We start from the raw sequence: 22288 nt of genomic DNA, 5'->3' as shown, positions 1-22288 counted from the left end.
CCCCAATGGACCATCCCGCAACTTGATACAAATTGCCAACCTTGAACCCATGAGAAAAAGCATCTTTGAAAATTATATTTTTTAACACGTACCTTTTCATTGATGAATGCCACCCTGAAACCTTTGACTTCCATTTTCGAGATGGACACTAGGTTCTTCTTGCGATCAGGTACATAAAATAGATTCTGTAAATGAATCGAGTTACCCTTATTCAATTGAGAGTTAACATTCCCTACACCCTTTCCAGGATAGGTGGGATCGGCTCCAAGTATAATCCCACGATTGTTTCCGTCTCTACCAAATTAGAGAGTGCACCCATCTATCCGATGAAGTGCCTTGAAGCACTACAATCTATAAGCCAACTTCCCAAAGAATCTGAAGGAGAGCGCCAATACAAGATAACGCTTCTTTGTACCTGGGGTTCCTTGCTTTCTATGAAGAGTCAGCCATTTCCTTGATGACCTGCATTACCTGTCACTCCTTTGATCATTGAAGATTTCCCTGGAATGATTGTTATCATCATCAAGTGATGTGTCCTTGCCATTCAAACACTCCTTCGCATAATGGCCGAACTAGTTATATGCCTTTCCTTCCACCCTGAGATCCAGTCTTCCAATGAAGTGATCTTTAGGTAGGCCATATTCCGCTGCGCCATTCTGATAATATTCTCTACTTTGACTTCACCCTTGGTGAATTTGAAGAGGGATGAGGAATCCACTGATCCTTTTGTCCTTTCCCAATTGTCTTCGGTGATTGCTCTTTCACTCTTGCTTGGGCATTGTCTTCACCTCAGCTCTAATACCATGTTAATTTTAGGTATGTTCTATGCTTAGAGCAATTTATTTCAATTTTCACAGTTAGCTCCATATCTTTTCCAGATTAGCAATCACATCAGCATTAAAGTAAACTGCAGATAGAACATAAACATAAATCGTAGAAGACAAGCCAAGACAAGAGGACACAAGATGTGGCGCTAGCTATGGACAAACCCCAATGTGGGGAAACCCTTGATCAATACTTCTTATATGTTGTTCAATAGTTCAACAGAGAGAGAGAGAGATAGTACGTTTACAACAGAAGTCAACACTTTGACTTATCTAGATAAGAGCATAGATCATCTCTAAGAAGATGATACATGAGATCAGTTGAAAACACGCTGCTTCAACTAATTCTCCAAGGTGACTCCTTCACCTATCGTTGTGCTGCATTTCATCATCATGCTGCACCTCACCGCGCTGCACCATGCTGCATCCATCATCACTATGCTGCATCTCATCACGTTTCATTAATCATGATTGTACCCATCACTGTACTGCATTATGTGCCATTACTGCACCATGTTGCCATCCTGACCTATGTGTTGGCTGCACCTTGCTTGCTTGTTGTCCCTAGCATGCTTGTTGTCCTTAGCATGCTTGTTGTTGCATGCTAGTTGTCCCTTGCATGCTAGTTGAAACATTGCATGCTTGGTGTATTTGCTGCTAAGTACCATACAAGTGTCCCAATGTTAGATAGCTGTCCCTTGCATGCTGCTCTCCTTCGGAGACAGATCCTCCAGCTGTTTCGGCAGTTCGCAGTGGGTTTGGCAGTTCCAGCTGCTCCTGGCAGTTCCGGTTGTTCTCGGCAGTCCCGACAGTTTTGGCTTTTCCAACAGTTCCGACATTTCCGGCTTTTCTGGCAGTTCCGGCATTTCCGGCAGTTCTGGCTTTTCCGACAGTTCCGGCTTTTCTGGCTTTTCTGGTAGTTTCGGTTTTTCTGGCAGTTCCGGCTTTTCCCGCAGTTCCGGCTTTCTGCCCTCTGGATCGGGGCAACATTATTCCTTAGGATCTCTCCTCCTACTAAAACCCAAAGACAAGTAGAGAGAGGAAGAGATCCCAAGTTTGTTGAAATGACTTGAAGGCCACCTCTATTTATACTAAAACGTTGAGCACATGTGAGGTTTATTTGGTTGTTGGCCGACCTTGACGAATTGTCTTATAACGCAAATAAATTCATAACTCCATGAATACTTATCGGAATCGAATGATCTTTAGATCAATCCTACACCTCTCGATGAGAGGGATCTAAGAAAAATATCAACTGCCATAAATAAGATGACCCACATGGAATTTGGCCCTAGTTGCCAATTTTAACATTTTCCAAGAAAAGAAAGACTTTTAATATAACATGACCATTAACATTCCTTCATCCTTTAGATATATTATTTCCAACTAGATGTAATTAGTCATAATGCTACTTCAAGAATTTTCATAATGATGATTCTTTATAGGTTCTTGATGATCCTTCTCTGCAGAATGGCTACAGTTCCCTCCTTCCATTAGGTTCATCATTTTCACAAGAACTGCTTTGCATTGCCATCCTTTTCGTCTTGCTTCCTTTATTATGTATTTGCGATGTTTACTGACAAGTACATTCAAGCACAATATACAACAACATTGTTGAAGAATGTAACTAGTATCGGTCTTCATAATTGTACTTATAAAAAAATTATGATTAAAGAAAATGACTTATTAAAGCATGGGTTTCATGTTTGGGTCATTTTTTCTAGGTTAAAGCTTCCACTGAAGGCTTCTAGGTTTTGTCTCGAGTCATTAGAGTCATTGTCATTTTTATTAGACCCGTCTTGGGCTTTTCTCTTGTAAAAAGAATTATTTTTGAGTAAAAAAGGTAATTTGTCGCCTCCACACCAAGTCGGCCTTGTCCCCAAGAAGTCGGCCTACATTAGGGCAATTCGGCCTAGCAGAAAGGCTGTCTAAGGAGAGGCAATTCGACCTATTTGACATATTCACTCATCAAGTTCGATCTTCAAGTAAGAGAGGTAGAAAAGGAGGGCGAAGTAGCTAGAAGAGGACGAAGTTTCCTGGTAGACCTAAATCGAGTTTCTGGGCTATCTATCTCTCACATGTGCGAAGTTTCTGGGCAGTTGCTGGGGCCGAAAATCTGTGTCCACCGCAAGTCCAAAATTCTGTTGCTGGGGGTCGAAGTTCTACTATTGGGGGGCTGAAATTCTAGACTCACGCTGTTGCTGGGAAGCTGTCACTTGGAGTATTCTATCAAAGTTCATCTATTGCAGGGAAGGACTGACTTGGTGGTTGGAGTCTTTGTTTAGGTGTAAGAAGTCTGGAAGTGTCTCATCTTGATTTAAATCTACTGAAGGAAGAGTTCTTGACTGGGTTTTTCCCTTATAGGGGTTTTTCCCTAGCTGAGCACTTATATCTTGTGTCTCTTGTTCTTGTGGTCTTCATATACATATAATTTCGTAATTGCTTGATGAAAGATAAACAAAATAAGAAGTAAAAGAAGCCAACATAATTCACAAGTAATTATCAAGAAAGAAGAAGCAAACCCTAATTGACATAAGCATTGATTTCTCAACATGGTATCAGAGCTAAGGTCAAAGAAGGTTGAAGATCACTTGTTGGCTTGGAAGAAAAGGTTACTCCCTCTATGGCAAGTTACTTGAAGGTGGGATTCAATATTGTAAGAATTGCAGGAAGCTGGATTGGAAGGATCATCTACCATTTATCTAGGAAAGTCAAGAGTGAAGGACTCTTGGATGTACTTACAGGTACTCTTGATGATGACAACGCATGGATCATTGATAGTGGAGCATCAAGACATATGACGGGAGAAAGTGGACAATTTCATACTCAATAAAGGGAACCATCATCACATGCAATGGAGCTAGGAGACAACAACAGTTATGCAGTCAAGGGCCTTAGATCTACATAATCGAAACTAGAAAATGGATTGAAAGCTACATCTTAACGACATTCACTATGTCCCAGGTTTGAAAAAGAATTTTCTTTCAATTTCTTGTTTAGAAGATAAAGGGGATAGGGTTGCTTTTGTAGATAAAAAGTTTTGGTTTGGAGAAAAGATTCAAGTATTATTGGAGTTCGTGAAGGAAGGCTATATAGAGTTATAACACCTTCTCCTCAAGCCCTAGTTCACACGCAGATCAACCCTTTCGAACTTTGGCATACAATATATGGGCATATTCATTACAAGATAATACCCTCTCTTAGTCAAATTGTAAAGGGCATCACCAACATTAAGGGAGATCATGAAGGAGTATGCAAGGGATGTGCTTTGGGAAAGAATACAAGGAAACCTTTTACAAGTAGTGATACAAGGTATAAGGAGATATTAGACCTCATTCATTCTGATGTGTGTGGGTCAATGCCTAACAAATATCATGGAGGTCATCTTATTATGTGACCTTCATTGATGACTATTCTAGAAAGACATGGCTCTACTTTCTCAAAACTAAGGATGAAGTATTTGAAAAATTCAAGGATTTTGATCCAAAGTGGAGACCTTAAGACTTTGAGATCCGACAATGGAGGAGAATACACCTCAAAAGAATTAATTGCATATTGCAAAGAAGCAAGTATTAAGAGGGAGCTCATTGTTCCCTACAGCCCCGAACAAAATGGAGTTTCAGAAAGGAAGAATAAAACCATTGAAGAATGCATAAGGACTATGATATTTGATCAAGATCTACAAAAATTTCCTTGGGGAGAAGCAACCATGACAACAATATATATACAAAATAGAAGTCCTCATAAAATCCTTGATAATATGACACCAAAAGAAGCGTTCATAGGGAAGAAGCCATGTATAAACTATAAACCACCTCTGAATATTTGGGTGTCCTGCATACATCCATGTTCCGAAAGACAAGTGAAAGAAGTTAGACTCTACAAGCATAAAAGGAATCTTCGTTGGCTATAGCCTTTCGTCAAAGGCCTGTAGAATCTACATCAAGGAATGAAGACAAATTGAAGTTAGCAAAGATGTTATATTTGATGAAAACCATGCCTACAGAAGATCCAAGGATATACCTAGCAAATCCGATGATGAAGATGTACCACTATTTGAAGAAGAAGAGCATCATGACAAGGCAACTGCAAACCAAGAAGAAAAAGTAGAAGAAGGACCAAGCGAGCCTATTCAACCTGTAACCATTCTCGAAATGAAGAAGAGGCCAAATTGGTTAAAAGCTACACTTGAAGATGCCAAAGGATATGGAGCTACCAAAGGAACTTTTAGAGAAAGCAAAAGACCAAAGAGATATAATGACAAAATTGATAGAAGCCGAACCTAATACATTTGAAAAAGCTGCTCATCAAGAAGAATGGAAGAAGGTGATGCAAGAAGAATATCAATCCATCATGAAGAATGGGGTTTGGGAAATCGTTCCTAGACCTAGTGACAAATTGGTTGTCACTTCCAAATGGATCTACAAAATCAAACATGCAGTCAATGGAAGCATAGACAAATACAAAGCTAGATTCATTGCAAGGGGTTTCTCACAAAATGAAGGTATAAAATATGAAGAAACTTTTGCTTCTACTGCTAGGTATACTACTATAAGCTCTTTGGTTTCGGTAACTGCTACTATGGGATGGAATATCCATCAAATGGATGTCAAAACAACATTTCTAAATGGAACCATTGATGAAGAAATATACATTGAACAACCGGAAGGCTTCAAAATAAATAGCAAAGATACACATGTTTGCAGACTTAAGAAAGCCCTATATGGCTTAAAGCAAGCTCCTAGGGCATGGTATGCAAGGATGGATGCATATCTCTTAAGAATTGGGTTCGTTAAAAGTTCTGCGGATCCAAACCTCTACATTAAGGTGGTGAAGAATGAACTAGTCATTATACTACTATATGTGGATGATTTGTTTATTATAGGTGTGGAGCACAGAATACTAGAATGAAAGAAAATGCTGGCAGCTGAATTCAAAATGAAAGATCTGGGACTTATGCACTATTACTTGGGCTTGGAAGTCTGGTAGAAACCTGATGAGATATATCTGTGTCAAGGAAAATACATAATCAAGGTTTGCAGAAATTCGGTATGATGGATTCCAAGCCTATGACTACTCCCATGATCACTAATCTCAAGAAGTTGAGAAGCTTCGACTCTAGTCTCGTTGATCCTACTAGCTATCGTAAGTTGGTGGGTTCTTTGATGTACTTTTAAATACAAGACCTGATATATGTTTTGCTGTAAATGTTTTAAGTCAATTTTAGTTGGAGCCTCGTCATGATCATTGGATAGCTACCGAGCATATCTTGAGATACCTACGTGGCACTATACATCACTGCGTGAAGTATGATGGAAAGGAAGTCAAGTTAATAGGTTTTATCGATTCTGATTGGGGTGGCAGTGACACTGATGGAAGAAACACTACTGGTGGATGTTTCAGTTTGGGATCTGTAATGATTTCATGGATGAGTAGAAAACAAGATCCTGTTGCGTTAAGTAGTGCTGAAGCAGAATACGTTGTTGCATGTGAAGTAGGAAAGGAAGCTGTTTGGTTAAGAAAACTCTTGTCAGATTTGTTTGGAAAGCCTTTGGATCCTACAATGATAAATTGTGATAATCAAAACAACATCAAGATGTCTGAAGACCCCGTATTCCATGCAAGGACGAAGCATATCAACAACAAGTACCACTACATTAGGAGTTTGGTACAAGATGGGGTCATGAAGCTACAATATATTCCGACAGATGAACAGTTAGTTGATGAATTCTCTTCCAAATAAGAAGTTTGAATATTTCAGAAGCATGCTTGGGTTGATTGATGTTACAGATTTAGTTGATAGGGAGAGATGAAGAATTTAATGGCAAGATGCTTGGGGAGGACATTTGGTCGGCCTATGTGTTGATGTCTATATCTTGAAGAGGGAGGGTGGCGTTGGTCATGGAGATTCGACCTTGGATACACACCTAAATCCTTAGGTTGGTGGTAGAGCTTAAAAGCTTGATGGTACCTAGAGTTGGCTAAAGCTTGAGTTCCCTTAGTTCCATTGAGATAGATTACCCTGGTCAGATATCTAGTCCACTGCACTGAGTGTGCTAGAACTCTTTGTAGTTCATATCATTTTGAAATCTTCCATGTACTTGTATATATGTGTAATTATGAATACCTCCCTAGTTAAGAGGAAACGTTGAAGAATGTAACTAGTATCAGTGTTCATAATTTTACTTATCAAAAGAAAATTTATTATTAAAGAAAATGACTTATTAAAGCATGGGTTTCATGCTTGGGTCATCGTTTTCTAGGTCAAAGCCTCCATTGAAGGCTTCTAGGTTTTGTCTCGAGTCATTAGAGTCATTGTCATTTTTATTAGACCCTTCTTGGGCTTTTGTATCATGTAAAAAGAATTATTTTGAGTCAAAAAGGTAATTTGTCACCTCCACACCACGTCGGCCTTGTCCCCAAGAAGTTGACCTACATTAGGGCAATTTGACCCAGTAGAAAGGGTATATAAGGAGAGGCAATTCGATCTATTTGACATATTCACTCAACAAGTTATCTTCAAGCAAGAGAGGCAGAAAATGAGTGTGAAGTAGCTGGAAGAGGACAATGTTTGTTAGAAGACCTAAATCGAGTTTTTGGGCTATCTATCTCTCACACGTACAAAGTTTCTAGGCAATTGCTGGGGTCAAAAATCTGTGTCTACTGCAAGTCTGAAATTTTGTTGTTGGGGGTCGAAGTTTTGGTGCTGGGGGGCCAAAATTCTGGACTGAAGTTGCTGTTGGGAAGCTGTTACTTGGAGTATTCTATCAAGATCATCTGTTGCAGGGAAGGGCTTTCTTGGTGGTTGAAGGAGGTCTTTGTTTAGGTCTAAGAAGTCTGGAAGTGTCTCATCTTGATTTGACTCTACTGAAGGAAGAGATCTTGACTGGGTTTCTGCTTATGGGGGTTTTTCCCTGGCTGAGCGCCTACATCTTGTGTCTCTTGTTCTTGTGATCTTCATATACATATAATTTGGTAATTGCTTGATGAAAGATACACAAAATAAGAAGTAAAAGAAGGCAACTTAATTCACACGTAATTATCAAGAAAGAGGAATCAAACCCTAATTCACATAAGCGTTTATTTCTCAATAAACATGATGTCAAATTTGTCATTCTAGGGTTTTTATGGAATTTCAGAAGGTGAATTCCTAGAGTTCTTAAATACAAACCCTAAATTCCTTGATCTTATCTTTGATAAGATTTTTACTTTCAGCAGAAACATCAACCCTAGGGTTTGATGTCACATCCTAGGGTTTATCAGATTCAACCCTCGCTAGGGTTTACCATATACCCTAGATTATCTGCAAACCCTAGATATTTTAATTTCAATTGCTAGGGTTTCTATAGAGGGAATAACAACAAATAGGGTTTCTCTTAAATCAAATTCTTGCTAGGTTTTAGGTTGCAAAATCGGTCTATTTGCATACTAAACGATTAATTGCAAAACACTAAATCTACATATGCTAAAGATCTCTACATCGAACCTTTTTATGATGCATTGCAAATTCTTCAAGAGATCATTTATGACAAAAGGGAAAAATTATACATACCTCATATATACTTTACCTTACCCACTCTAACAAAGATTCGTCAGTTTGTCAAGTACCAGGAGTGCTTCAATTCCTCTACCACAAACATTCTTTTGAGATGCTAGCTTTGATTGGTCTTCATAGATAGGTAGATCTTGAGGATTTTGATGAAATTCAGAAAGTATCACAATTTTGTTGAGAACTTGTAATGGACTCAATCTTTAGCATCAAGTTTTGTTGTCAATGCTTGCAATGCTCGGATTCTGGACACTATTCTTGTTAATTTTCGAATGCCTTTTTCTGTGATGCTAATGACTTCTTCCTTTGTGCTATCGTACTTTCAACCATACAGAGGTCATATGCCATCCAAATTAATATCATGTATTATATTGCTGTCATGAAGATGAGCCATATTTGTGACACCACACATTACTGTTGTAATGTTGCCATGTGTATCAGTGTCATTTCAATTCATGGATCACTGTTGTATATTTAGGTTTCTGTCATATTGAGGTCACAATCATATCTCTTGCTTCAAAAAGTTGTCATTTCAGAGTTTCATTCTTTGTAATGCCTCAAAGATGAATGAGTATCATGGAGGAATCTTTAATGCTGGAGAAGCTTCATATGGATTTCTTTTTATAGATTTCAGACCTCCCTTCTTTGAGTTGTTATTATAACCTTGGATCATAGTGTAATAACAATGTGGACTTGCATTATCATGGTAGAAAGTGATTCTGGAACTTTCATCAATATATATATCTATAATTATTAGTCTCAGAAACTTGCATCAAGGATACATGCCACAGAATAGATTGTCAACTCACTTGGCCTTAACTATCAATAAATTTGGATCCATAGATGCCTTTCTACAATAGTTTGGTCAAGACACCCTTTCTTCAGAACTTCGGGTAGCTTGTAGTTAACAAAAAATAGATAGCAGAACTTGTATGTCCTCGCATGTTACTCACATTTCATAAGGGAGGTGAATTTCATGACTTACCAAAAGATGTATCTCGCTTTGCTGTCAATAACTCGGATTACCATTATGCCTTTGTATTACAGTCATATTTTAGAAGACTTGGATCATAGTTACACTTACACAGAACTTCACATCAAGTCATGAGAGCCTCCACAGTAACTCGGATTAATAGGATACTTGTATCCACTCAGAGGCTTGCATTAAACCTTTATAGAAACTCAAATTTCTTAAAGCTGATATGACTTCATATGCCATAAAGATGTGTCTTGAATAAGCTTAACCTTTCTCCACAAAGAAGTCTTGGCTAAGAAACTGGATTTGCTGAAAACCCTTGGCGTGTCCCGAATCCCACGAATCAAACACGATTCGTTGGGACACGTGTCGTTCGAGCGTGTCCGACGTGTGCCCAACGTGTCCCCTGGAAATCTGTGTTGCGCAGCCCATAAAGCCCAGTTTTGGCTCATTTCTCCCTCATTATTTTGTCTCTCTCTTGCTGTGGGTGTGTGGGAGCGACTAGCAAAGGGCTTGGGAGCATTTTGGAGGTGATTCGAGCAACAGGTAAGTGCATTTTGCTTAAATTTTTTTGCATTTTTATTACAACAGTTTGCATGTGCATTTTTTTTACAAGTTTATGCATTTTTTTCTTTTACAACGTTCATGGATCAATCAAGGGCAGTAGGGAAGGGGCAAAGGAATGGGAAGAATGTCCCCATTGGAGATGCCCCTCCTGTTCCAATTTCATTAGGGTTTGTAAGTGTTCCCTCTATTGGAAGTGGGGCTGCAACAACAACTTCAAATGTTGAGGGAAGTATTAATTTAGAAAGACAACAGGCTCAAGAAAACAAATATCTCTTGTGGAAGTATGTCAGAAGAGAGCAAGGGTCAGGCAACAAGTTGAAGGGAGGAGGCGTTGTTGCTTGGAATGCAACTATTGCAACAATCATTTCATGAGCACTTATTACCGTGTGAAAGTTCATTTGTTGGCTTACTAGGTTGTGGAATTGGAGCATGTACACAAGTGTCTTTAGATAAGAGGAAAGAAATGGAAAAAGAGGCTAATGTTGGTGTGGCAAAGGTGGCCGCATCATCTAAAAAAACAAGAATGATGATACCCTTCCATTCTTGAGGATAAACAACAACAAATTTCCATTTGACAGTTTTGGTTGGGGACAAGTAGCAAAAAGAAAGGGAATGGCACTTGGTCCAATGGACAAGATTTTTCAGAAAGAGAAACGAGGAGAGCTTGATCTCACCATTGCATTCTTTGTCCATCAGAACTTCATATCCTTTAGTGTTGCACGCTCACCTTTATTTATTGAGATGTGCCGAGCTCTAACTCAATGGGCTCCATCAGGGTGTGTGCCTCCTGGGTTAGAGAAGCTTAGAACCACATTGTTAACTAAGGAAAAGAAAGAGGTGGACAAAATGCTTGAGCCTATTAAATCAGCATGGCCAACATCTGGGGTTAGTATTGTTTCTGATGGATGGATAGATCCAACATGCCACCCACTCATCAACTTCATGGTGTCTTCCTTGAATGGACCAATTTTCTTGAAATCAGTGGATGCACTTGGACAATACAAGGATGCACAATATATGGGTGAGTTGTTCATTGAAGGTATTGAAGATGTAGGTGTTTGATTCTTGTGTGCAAGTCATTGCAAGTAATGCAATTGTTTGCAAGGTTGCTGACATGATTGTGGAAGCTAAATATCCACAAGTATTTTGGACACCTTGCATCGCCCATTCCTTGAATTTAGCACTTAAATCTATTGCTTGTAATGTGCTTTGGATTGGAAGTATTATTGAGGATGCACGACATATCCGCAACTTTGTACAAAATCATACAAATGCCCTCACAGCCTACAAGGAGTAAACCAATCTATCATTGTTGAAGATTGCAGATACACGGTTTGCCTCTACATTCATCATGTTGAAGAGGTTGAGGGAGGTCAAGACCGCTCTTGGGGCCATGGTTATTTCAGAGTTTTGGTCTTTTTGGAGAAAGACAGATCAAGCAACCTCAAAAAGAGTGAAGGACACAGTGTTTGATGATGTTTGGTGGGAGAGGGTAGATCTACTTATTAAGATCATGGACCCTATCATTGCTTTGCTACAATTTGCAGATACATACCAACCCATCTTAGGAGAGGTTTATGAGGGATGGGATTCCATGTTTGAGTTTGTGAGGACCATTATTTTACAGAGCGAGTGCTCCGAGTATGAGACATAATCAAAAGCCTTCTTCACCACCATACAAGATATTCTTGTTAGCAGATGAGACAAGAATTGCACACCTTTGCATTGTTTGGCTTACTCATTGAACCCAAAATACTACAACCATGAGTGGTTGAATGGTGGAGCTTCCCGCAGATTCTCTCCTCACATGGATGGTGAAATTTCACAGGGGAGGAAGGATGTATTAAGGCATATTTTTCAGGATAGAGCATCCCTTGATGAGGTGGACGACGTCTTTGTAGAGTTTTCCACTAGGATTGGTCGATTTGCAGGATATGATGTGATTCAAGACAAGGGGGCTAAGAAGCCCTATTCTTGGTGGGAAACTCATGGGGCCACAAGCCCTTTTCTACAACAGTTAGCCATGAGGCTCATCTCTCAGGTGACTTCATCATCTTGTTGCTAGAGGAATTGGAGCACATATGGGAATTTGTAGTGTCAAGAAGAGCAGGCTAGAGCAGTCCAATGCAGAGACAATGGTGTATGTGCACACCAACCTTGTCTTATTTACAAGCAGAGGGATGAGTGGTTGAAGGGAAAGACAAAGATGTGGGATGTCTTTCCTGATGATATGGGTTTGAACAACAGTGTTGAGTTGGCATTGGCCAACTTGGATCTTAATGAGCGAGTGCTAGAGCTTGTCACTTTTGATGATGGTGATACTGTTGAGGCATCATCCTCCACACCAGCAGATGCAGGGATGACATTGGATATAGAGGAGGAGGATGCAACAAAGGAGAGCAGTGGCGACCATGACAATGATGCTGATTGATGACTCATGAGCTACCTATTGCCTTGTACTTGTAGTTGTTTTGTATTTGCTATTTCTATTTGCCATTGGCATTGCTACTACCTATGTAACACATTTTGATTTTGATGACTTAATGAGAAAACTACAGTGTCTTGTCTTTCTCCTATTGGATCATTGATGAATCTGTCGCAATTGTATTTGTAAGCATAATATTACTTTGTAAAACTTACAAATTTTAAATTTAAAATGTAGAATCTAGATCTATGTCTAAATTTGTATCATGAATGAGAATTTGTGTAAGGAATATCTAATTTTTAATATATATATATATATATATATATAAACGTGTCTTGTTTCGGGAGGTCAACGTGCCTGTGTCAGAGACTCGAATTTTCGTGTCCCGTGTCCCTGTGTCAGGTGACTTTGGTCTCAGTTAGTAATATGGACTTGAATTATAGAGGTATGAATTTGGATAGAGATACCAGATAATAGACTTGGGTGGAATTTGGATACATAAATAGGATTGATGTCTTCAGATTACAACTCTAGGATTAGATAATCATCTCAGGACCTTCTTTTTCTTGCTTCTAATAAAAGGATTTCAAGTATCACTGCAGTAGAGGTGTGCTAATATTAAGTTATCTGCCCCCTAACCTTCTCTCTGATACCATGTTGAGAAATCAATGAAGATAGAAATTAGGGTTTTTGATTCCTCTTTTCTTGATAATTACTTGTGATTATGTGTTGGCCTTTAATTCTTTATTATTATCTCTTCTTTCATCAAGCAATTACCAATTCAAAATGTATGAAGATCACAAGAACAAGAGACACAAGATATAGGCTCTCAACCAGGGAAAAGCTCCTCTTAGGGGAAAGCCTAGTCAAAGTCTTCTCTATATAGAACCAAGTCAAAATGAGACAACCAAGACTCCAAAACAAGACCAAGGACTTCCACCAAACACCAATTCAGCCCTCCAAAGTATCTTCTTCAAAAGAGTCCAAGTCTTCCAAAGTCAAAGAGAGTCAAAGTACTTCAGTTCTTGCCAAGTCAAAGTTTCGGCCTCCTAGTTCAGGTCTGCAACTTAGGCCTGCAATCTTCAGCCCTGCAATTTGCACAAATTCCCATATTCTTCGCACATGTGAGCTAGACAAGGTCAAATTTCAGACTTCTTCTTTGCTTGGATTCTCCTCTTGTTTTCTAGCCTTCGCTCTTGATTTACTTCAGTTCTTGTTGCAGATTGAACTTACTTGAAATCGATGCCAAAGAGGTCAAATTCTCCTTCAATATATACTTATCTTATGTGGTCGAATAGGCCTCTTCTAGGCCGACTTTACTGGCAAGGCCAACTTGGTGTTGGGAGTCCAAAAATGATATTTAAAATTAATCTTAATGTTTCTTTCTTGATACAAAGTGCCCATAAGGGTCTTATACAAATGACAAGGACTATATTGACTCAATAAACCCTAGAGCATGAAGAACATGCTTGACCTAATTGACAAAATGAAATAGAGCTATGTTGCACGAAACTTCTAGGAAACTGATGTTTCGGGCCGTAACCGTACCCGAAACTCCGAAACTTGGCCAAAACTCGACCATCATGTAATCATCTATGAGAGTTAATATAGAATTGTTTTTCCTTCTAAATTGTCATCTATGGGTCTTATTCCCTTTTTTCTTGCAAAGATAATGTGTTATTCACTTATTTATTTATATATATATTTTCTATATATACATATATGACGTTTCGGCTAACGTTTCGACTGACATTTCCATTTTTGGGAGGTGACATTTCTAAATGTACCCGTTTCGGAAACTCCGAAACGTTTCGGCGTTCCGGCTGCTTTTACAATAAATATATGATGATGTGAATTCAATAAGAATTATGAAGACTGAGCATAGTTACATTTTTCAACAAAGAAGCCTTTTCCTCAGGAGCTGATTCTGTGTTAGATTGTTTTTCAGTGGCTAGTTGTAAGAAAGTCTTTGCTTTAGGTAAGTCCTTCACCCAAACCTTCTTCCATGTTTTGTTGAAGTTGCCCCTTCTTTCATGGCTTCTCTTTTGTTGAGTATTTTGTTGCATCTCTATTGAGCTGGATTCTTAATTCCTCCAATCTTTTCCTGTGTTTCTCCTTAAAGGAGTCCATCTTCAGCTTCATACCTAAGGTTCCAAACCATAGAGCCCAAGAGCTGTTATAAGGGCCCCTTCGGACTTTGCTAAATCTTCCATGCTAAAGTGTTATCTTCAAATTCCATGAGTTCTCACAAACTTAGCGTTGGATCCATCCTTGCTATCCCAAAAAATATAATACTTAATTATGTCCAGGTTGTATCAAAGGAAGCGCAGATGAATGAGCAGGCATTCTGGGGATATTTTTCCTGTGTAATTTGCGTTAAAGCTTGTTTTCTTCCTTGCAAATATGTCGGACCATCTTTTCCATTAAAGCCTTATTAATCCAACCCCCCCATAAGATGGACCCAAGCGTCTGCAAGCCTTGGGAAGATGCACGTTCTTCCAGGCCAGCAAGATAATATTTTTTGGTCTGTTCTGTTCCTTGCCACATGAGTTTTTCTTATATGGCATTCAGACAGTCCCGCACATTTGCTGGTATTTTCAGAATTGGCCAATTGTAGAATAGACTTTGAAAGTTGTAGTTTGCTGGCGAGAGAGTCATTTCCCTTTACAAATTGTTCCTTTACTAGACAATCCATTAATCATATTTTGCCAAAGGCCTTTCTTAGTGTGCTGATGAAGGAGAATGATTCCAAGATATTACCTGATAGTTTGTTTTGTGCTCTTCCTGCTGTGTTTGTATTCAATAAATATCTGGATTTTAGGTGTCAATGGCCAATTTCAGGCTTTATGGAATGAGCTCCTAACATGAAAAAGCACAGACTAGGGTTGGGAAGTCCTTTTTTAAACATACAAAAGATACGTCCACATAACAAAGATAATACTATGGACTTCTGATAGAATCCCCAATGTTTCCAGCTCATACTTTGTACACATGTATGTCTTCGTGAAGCAAAAAGACCAATATTCTTTATTAAAAGTGTCTTAACTTATCACAGTGCCATGATAATTGTCATGCTAATATTGGTGACTGAAGAAGTATATCAAACACATGCAAATGCAATGCACATAATGAAGAAAAAACAGGCTCGATGTTCAATTAAAATTTAAAATCCCGACCTTGTAACTCAATTTTCCATCATGTAATTGCTATGATATTGGAGAAAATTAGATCTGATATATTAAGGTGGTGGGCTCAAACTACCATTGACTTTTAAATTGCTAGAAATGAACATGTGATCAACTAAATGATAAGTTCCTCATTACAGTGGTTTCACATATTGCCTGTTAGATCCTAATCCCTATTTTAAGCATGCCAATGGTGATATTCTCATACTTGTCGTACATGATTTTGATTTTTTAGAGAAAATAATGTTGACATGGTCCATAACATTTTCATTATAAAGGCCACGTTTATTGGCCTTGTTATCCCTCCCAGCAGGCATATCTATAGTCAATTTCTTCACCTTTATTTGCATTTTGATGAGCAGGGAAGATTGGAAACATGACTGTTATTATTCTGATTTTGGGCACTGTCACGTTTCCCAATGCACTTCACAGATCCCAATGCACTTCACAGATCCCAATGCATAGGGTACCTACTCCAAAATTCAAGCGAAATCATTGGCATGAATAATTTGGAACAGATTTGGACCTTTGTGATGGAGCAAATCCTGTTGTCATCCATGATAAAATTAGCAAATTGGGGTCGACCTACCCTCAGTTTGAAAAGTAAAGAATTTTTGCATCCTTGCATCAGTAATGCAGCACACCTACGGAGTGCTCATGTAACGATGAATAACATGTGGTAGCAGTGATGATGAAGCCTTAAGCAAAGCTGATCACAATATGTCTGCTACTAATTGAAATTTGGTTACTCTCTTGAAGATGAGGAGCTGTGGTTTGACGCTTCACCTGAATTTGATGGAGAAGTGTTTTGTCACCTTCAAAAGGACAGAACCATGAATCTTGATGACCGTACTCCTGGTTTTGCTGAGCTGGTAATTGATAAGGTCAAAGGAGCCCGGTTGTTCTGCCCAGAATCAATGAATAGTGGATCTTTTCAATTCAAACATAACAATCACATATCATATTGGGTATATTTTGCTGATCCTCCTATTTACGATGCTGAGTCTGACCTCCTGAGGCAGATACAATTCATGAAATAGAAACAGGAGCTCTCCCTCCCTTCTATTCATCTTGAAGAGCAACCCTTGGATCTTCGCAGTGTTTGTGAGAGGATGACTCCTCAGTCAGATGAGCAAATCTTGCCTAATACTGGTGTGATTTTCACAGGTTTGTCTCATGCCGTTCCGTGGCTGCAGTTGCTCACTCTCAGTCTATTTTGAAGCATGATCTCAGTATCTATCCCAGTATTTTGGAGAGGAGAGCTGACTGTTGCTTACCACATTGTCAAGGTAATGAGGGTGGTTTTCAGTATCTGCCTGATCATGGACCCATGTCATCTATTTACTAGCACTTAATGAAATGAAAGGAGATCATTGTACAATGGTGGCACATTCAGAATGGTGATATGGTATTAGAGGATTTTGAATTTCTGCTTTGGTGTAACGGAGAATTTTCGACCCTTGTAACTCTCCAAACGGGCAACTCGACCCTCCCAGATTGGACTCAGGTGAGGAACGTTGTTATCCAGTTGAATAGCTAAGAGAAAATGATGAAGATTTTGAGCTTTTTCATCACGTTGAGCCCAAATGAGGTGGCTCCACGATGAGCTTCCAACTCAAAGTTTATATTCTGAGTACCAAGGGAGCAATCTTTCATCGGCACAAGTCAATCAAGCACCTGGAATGTGTCATTTAAGACAAATTGATACTGAAGCATGATCCACTGTCAAAGTCATTGTGCAGAGTAACCTCAAATCCGCGACATTCTTCAAATTTTTTGAGAATAAGCTGTATGTTATTTTTGGCGATGCTTGGATCAAATCAAACGTTGGAGTATTGGACCATTTCTTCTCTTTATTGGGTGGACTGAACCCTCTCTTCTAGGGGATTTATTTATTCTTATTGTAATATGGCTTTTACCACTTTATTTTATTAGTTATAGTTCTAGAAATAGATTAGATCTGGAATTTTCATGCTAGAGCTAAAGGAAATTCTGCAAATAATATTATTTTAATGTAAAGGAAGTTCCGTACCTCCGTTATATAAAGTAAGGACTTCATTAGTAATCGTGGTTGGATAGTGGAAATATTCCTCTCCCTGGGGTAAAATGAAACTATATTTTGGTGTCTATTGGTGTTGAGTGTCTATTCTGTGATGTATGTTTCAACAAAGAAGGCTAGTCCTTTTTTGGTTGTCTGAGTATTTTTAAGGGTTTAATTTGTAAGTGATTCAAGATCACCACAATGCTTAATGAGATTGATCCATTGAGGGGCAACATTGTCATGTGGAAGGGGATGTCAGAGGCACACGTCTTTATGCTGCCTTTGTTGGTGTGAGGTAAGCATTGAGCCTCTTTGTGAGGCAGACCCTTGACAGAGTTCCCTTAGCAAAAGCTTGGTTTGTTTCATGCCATAGTCGATCCTTGGGTTGAGGGCAATCCTATTGAGGAATCCTCTCTAGTGGAGTTTTGGCTTTACAGTTTGCCTTGATTGGTTGAGAGATTACCTGTCCTCTAGATGTTCTCTCCCCTGATCCATTATTTTGGGTAACCAACAAAAGAACAGTTGTTCTTCTTGATATCCTTTTGTCATTAATCTTCTCTTGACTCCATAGCCCCTGGATATTGGCACTGATCTTCTTGCCCCTCCATCATCATTCTTTTCTACTTTCTCAAACTTAACTTGATTGCTGGGGTTACTTGTGATATCACCTTGTTTCTTATTGCTTAGTCCTAGTGATTCTTTAGGAAAGCCCCTTGAGTCAGAGGAGAACCGTCCTGAAGTGCAGAGCTAGGTTGCTGTGACAATGGGTGACCTTCTTAGGTTCCGCTTGGATTGTACAATGTGGGTTAGGGCATTTATTATTCTACCATACAATTTTGGAGGTAACATGCCTTATATTAGATGATAAGGATCATTCAAATCCCGTGCTACGGCAAGGATAGCTGCCAACAGTTATGGGGTCTGCTAACATGACTAGAGTTAACGCAATAGGTGTGTGGCAGCGGCATTCGGGGACCCTGATATGATTAATGATGTTACTTCTAAAGATAGGAAGAGCGTACAAGACATGAAAACTTGTGGCTATATATGATAGACCAGATGCAACGAAATCTGCAGAATACAGCAAAAAACAGACATAGGTAACCAACTTGGTTTTATAACTTTATGGGCTTCAATACAACAATTCAACTGTTTGTAGTGACCAAGAAAAATAGCTGTGAATCCAATTCGTTTGGAGTGATTCTGAACATTTTTTCTACCGTTGGAACGAGTCCAAGAATTCTTTTACGAAGTACACCCACTTATAAGGATGAGTTAAGATATGGGAATGGATAAACTTTAATACGACAACTGCACCAAAGGCAGAAAAATGCTGGCCCTAGTAATTTGGTGCAGCTTTTACCAACTTTAGAAAATAAAGCTGAAACATGATTTTGTGTAAGGCACAACCTATTATAAGAGCCATTGGAGCAAGTGGCATTTTAGTATACAATTATAATCTCGTTCTATATTGAAAATAAGTAGTCTTTAGAGGGGATGAAGTAAATATTTTGGAGGTTCATTTTAACTATGTTGTATTTGATTCTAAACCGCCAATATTGAGTAATACTAATTTGTTCTTTTATAGCTTGCAAATCACTTCAAATGAATGAAAGCTTAGACTATGCAATGTTTTTCCCTATTGATTTATTTAGCTATAGAGTAACATCAACAGTCTCCTCGGATTGCAATGGTTAGATCATGATTATTTAGTTTGGTAAGTCATGATTATATTTAGTTTGGTAAGTCATGATTATTTAGTTTGGTAAGTTATACATTGATGTTGTTATTTAAATATTTAGAGTTAATATAACTAGGGCAGTCATATAAATAAAATAACTGTTAGACTAGGTATCAAATCTGTAATAAACATCGAAACATTTCATAATATATCTCACATTACTAAAATTTAAAAAATCACAAAAATTAATTAAATTAAAATTTTATTTTAAATTATTATTATTATTAATTATAAAAAATTAATATATAAGTTAAACATATATACATTTGATAAAACATGGAACAAAATTTTATCCATGGAAATTTACTTTACCAACATTCTTATTCTGTAAATAGATTTGTTATAATACAATATCATGATTTATCAATATCACATGCATAAAAAACCATAACTCACTTCATATGACACTTGTTTACATTTTTTTTTAAAATTAATTAATTTAACTAAAAGCAAAAAATGACATAACTATTTTGGAGATAAATATTAACCTTTGATTTGTGAATACTACTAGAATATTTTAGGATATTCCATGGAGACTAAATTCTCATTATCTACTTAATAATTATTAATAATTTCTTATTATCTACTTAATAATTATTAATAATTAAATTAAAATTCTCGAAACTTTATTTCAAAATAAACAAAGTAGACTTACATTAAAAATATTTAATCTAGGAAAAAAAGATGAGAAGAAATAAGTAAACAAAAGCGAGACAAAATCCAGGTGATAATGAAAAAAATATAATCAAATTGGTAAAAAAGAACATTAATAGGATATTCCATGGAGATTAAATTCCTATTATCTACTTAATAATTAAATTAAAATTCTGGAAATTTTATTTCAAAATAAACAAAATAGACCTACATTAAAAATATTTAGTTAAAGAAAAAAGATGAGAAGAAATATACTAATTAGTAAAACAGAACATTATTATCTATTTAATAATTAAATTAATATTCTGGAAACTTTATGTTAAAATAAACAAAATAAACATGCATTAAAAATATCTAGTTAAAAAAAATAAACGAAAAAAAATAAGTAAATAAAAGGCAGACAAAATCCAGGTGATAATAAAAAAAATATAATCAAATTGATAAAAAAGAACCTTAAAATAAAAAATCTATTCCTCGGAAAACCACAGCTTTTGAAAATCTGCGAGATTGTAATAAAGATTATTACCGTGCAACCTTTTAGATGTCTGTATTTTCGAAACTAGTTCTTCAAGATTGCATCATTGGGGAGTAAGATGCAATATATATACTACGATGGTTTTATTGAGCTATTCCCAAAACATTTCGGCAATATGTTATCCTTTATTTTCAACCCCAACATGTGTAAGTACTCAGGATTTGTTTATTTTGATCACCCAAAAAGTACAAATATGATACGTTTTATTTTATTTTAATGCTTTCCTTAACCATGAATTTGTATATCTAAGTTGGTTTTGAAATTTACTTTTTCCTTTTGAAAAATTCTTTCATTTATAATTGAATTCCTAGAAGTTTTCATTTATAATTGCATTTCTAGAACTTAGAAATATGGAGTAAGCATTAAGGTGGTTTTTTTTAAATTTTTTTGATGGATAGTAATTTGTTTTTTTTAAAATAAATGCAGTAGCAGTTAAATAATGAATGTTAATCTATTTTTATATATGTGGTTTTAATAAGTTTGGTTGAAAAAGAGATTTTTATATTTAGAGAAGTGAAGCATTTATATAATAAGTGGTGGGAGCGATATCTGTGAATGTACTTATATGGATAATGCTAGTAAAATGAAGCAAAAACTTTTTGATGTTTGACATTAGATCTGTCACAATCTAGATTTTGTATATTTAGAGAAGTGAAGCACTTATACAATAGGTGGTGGGACTCTGGGAGAGATTCCTTGAATGTACCTATATGGATAATGTTAGTAAAATGAAACAAAAACTTTTTGATGTCTGACATTAGATCTGTCACGATCTTAGATATTTGAAGTGTCGAGAAGTTTGCATTGAGTTTTTTTATCCATTTTAGTGTTTAATGGATTTGGGTTAAGATGCATCTATGTTATAGTGAATATTCTTAGACTTTGCGGATATTGGCATATGAGCATTTCTATGGTACTAGTTGTAGTTGCTAAAGGAATTATAGTTGATTGTTTTTTTTTTAAGGCCAGACGGAACTACCCATAGGGTTTTGAACCAGTGATCATTACACAAGGTACGCCTTAACAGTGGATCCATTCATCAACTCTTCTATGCCCCATGGGTGGATTATAGTTGAAATTACCTTAAGAAACATTTTGAATTTCTAATTAGAGTCCGAATGACATTGGCCATATTATTGTGAGACAACTTGCTTAGATATCTTTTCTTTCCAGTCCATTGTGATGCATGAAAAGTGCCCATGCCAGAATAATATAACGTGTTTCCATTTCCTTGTGAAAAGGATGTTATTGCGTCTATAGAAACATTTTGCACTCAATTTGCCTTTTCTTACATATTTTTTAGCGTCCTTAAATACTATGGGTGAATTGTTAGTGAAAGTCTTCTTTGAAGTAAAATATATATACTCATCTTGTAATAAGCTTCAACTCTATCGATTCTATATGTTGTCAATAAAAGAAAACCTCAATTGCCCTGAGCTATCCTTCGAAGCCCAAATAGAAACTATATAATATTTCTAAACTTTTATAAATAATTATTTTAAAAAACATTCTTGTGAAATTAATTCTATTGTTGTCTCAATTTTCAAAAAAATTGTTATATTTGACAAAAAAATTACTCCAAAATGCATTCTTGAGAAATTGATTAATTCTTCTTTTGTTCCAATTTCCGAATGAATTATTAAATTTTTTCTTCAATTGAATTATTATTCACATATAACAATGAATGATTGGACAAAAATATGACATTATTTATTTTCTAAATTTGTATATCTATTTATTTATTTATTTGACCTTTGGACCTTTGTATTTGCAACATATATGTTGATCTAG

Source organism: Pinus tabuliformis, chromosome 5_2 (assembly GCF_031772625.1).
Source record: "Pinus tabuliformis cultivar Carrire ecotype Pingquan chromosome 5_2, CPIR1, whole genome shotgun sequence".
In the NCBI taxonomy this organism is placed as follows: Eukaryota; Viridiplantae; Streptophyta; class Pinopsida; order Pinales; family Pinaceae; genus Pinus; species Pinus tabuliformis.
This window is presented reverse-complemented; position numbering follows the sequence as displayed.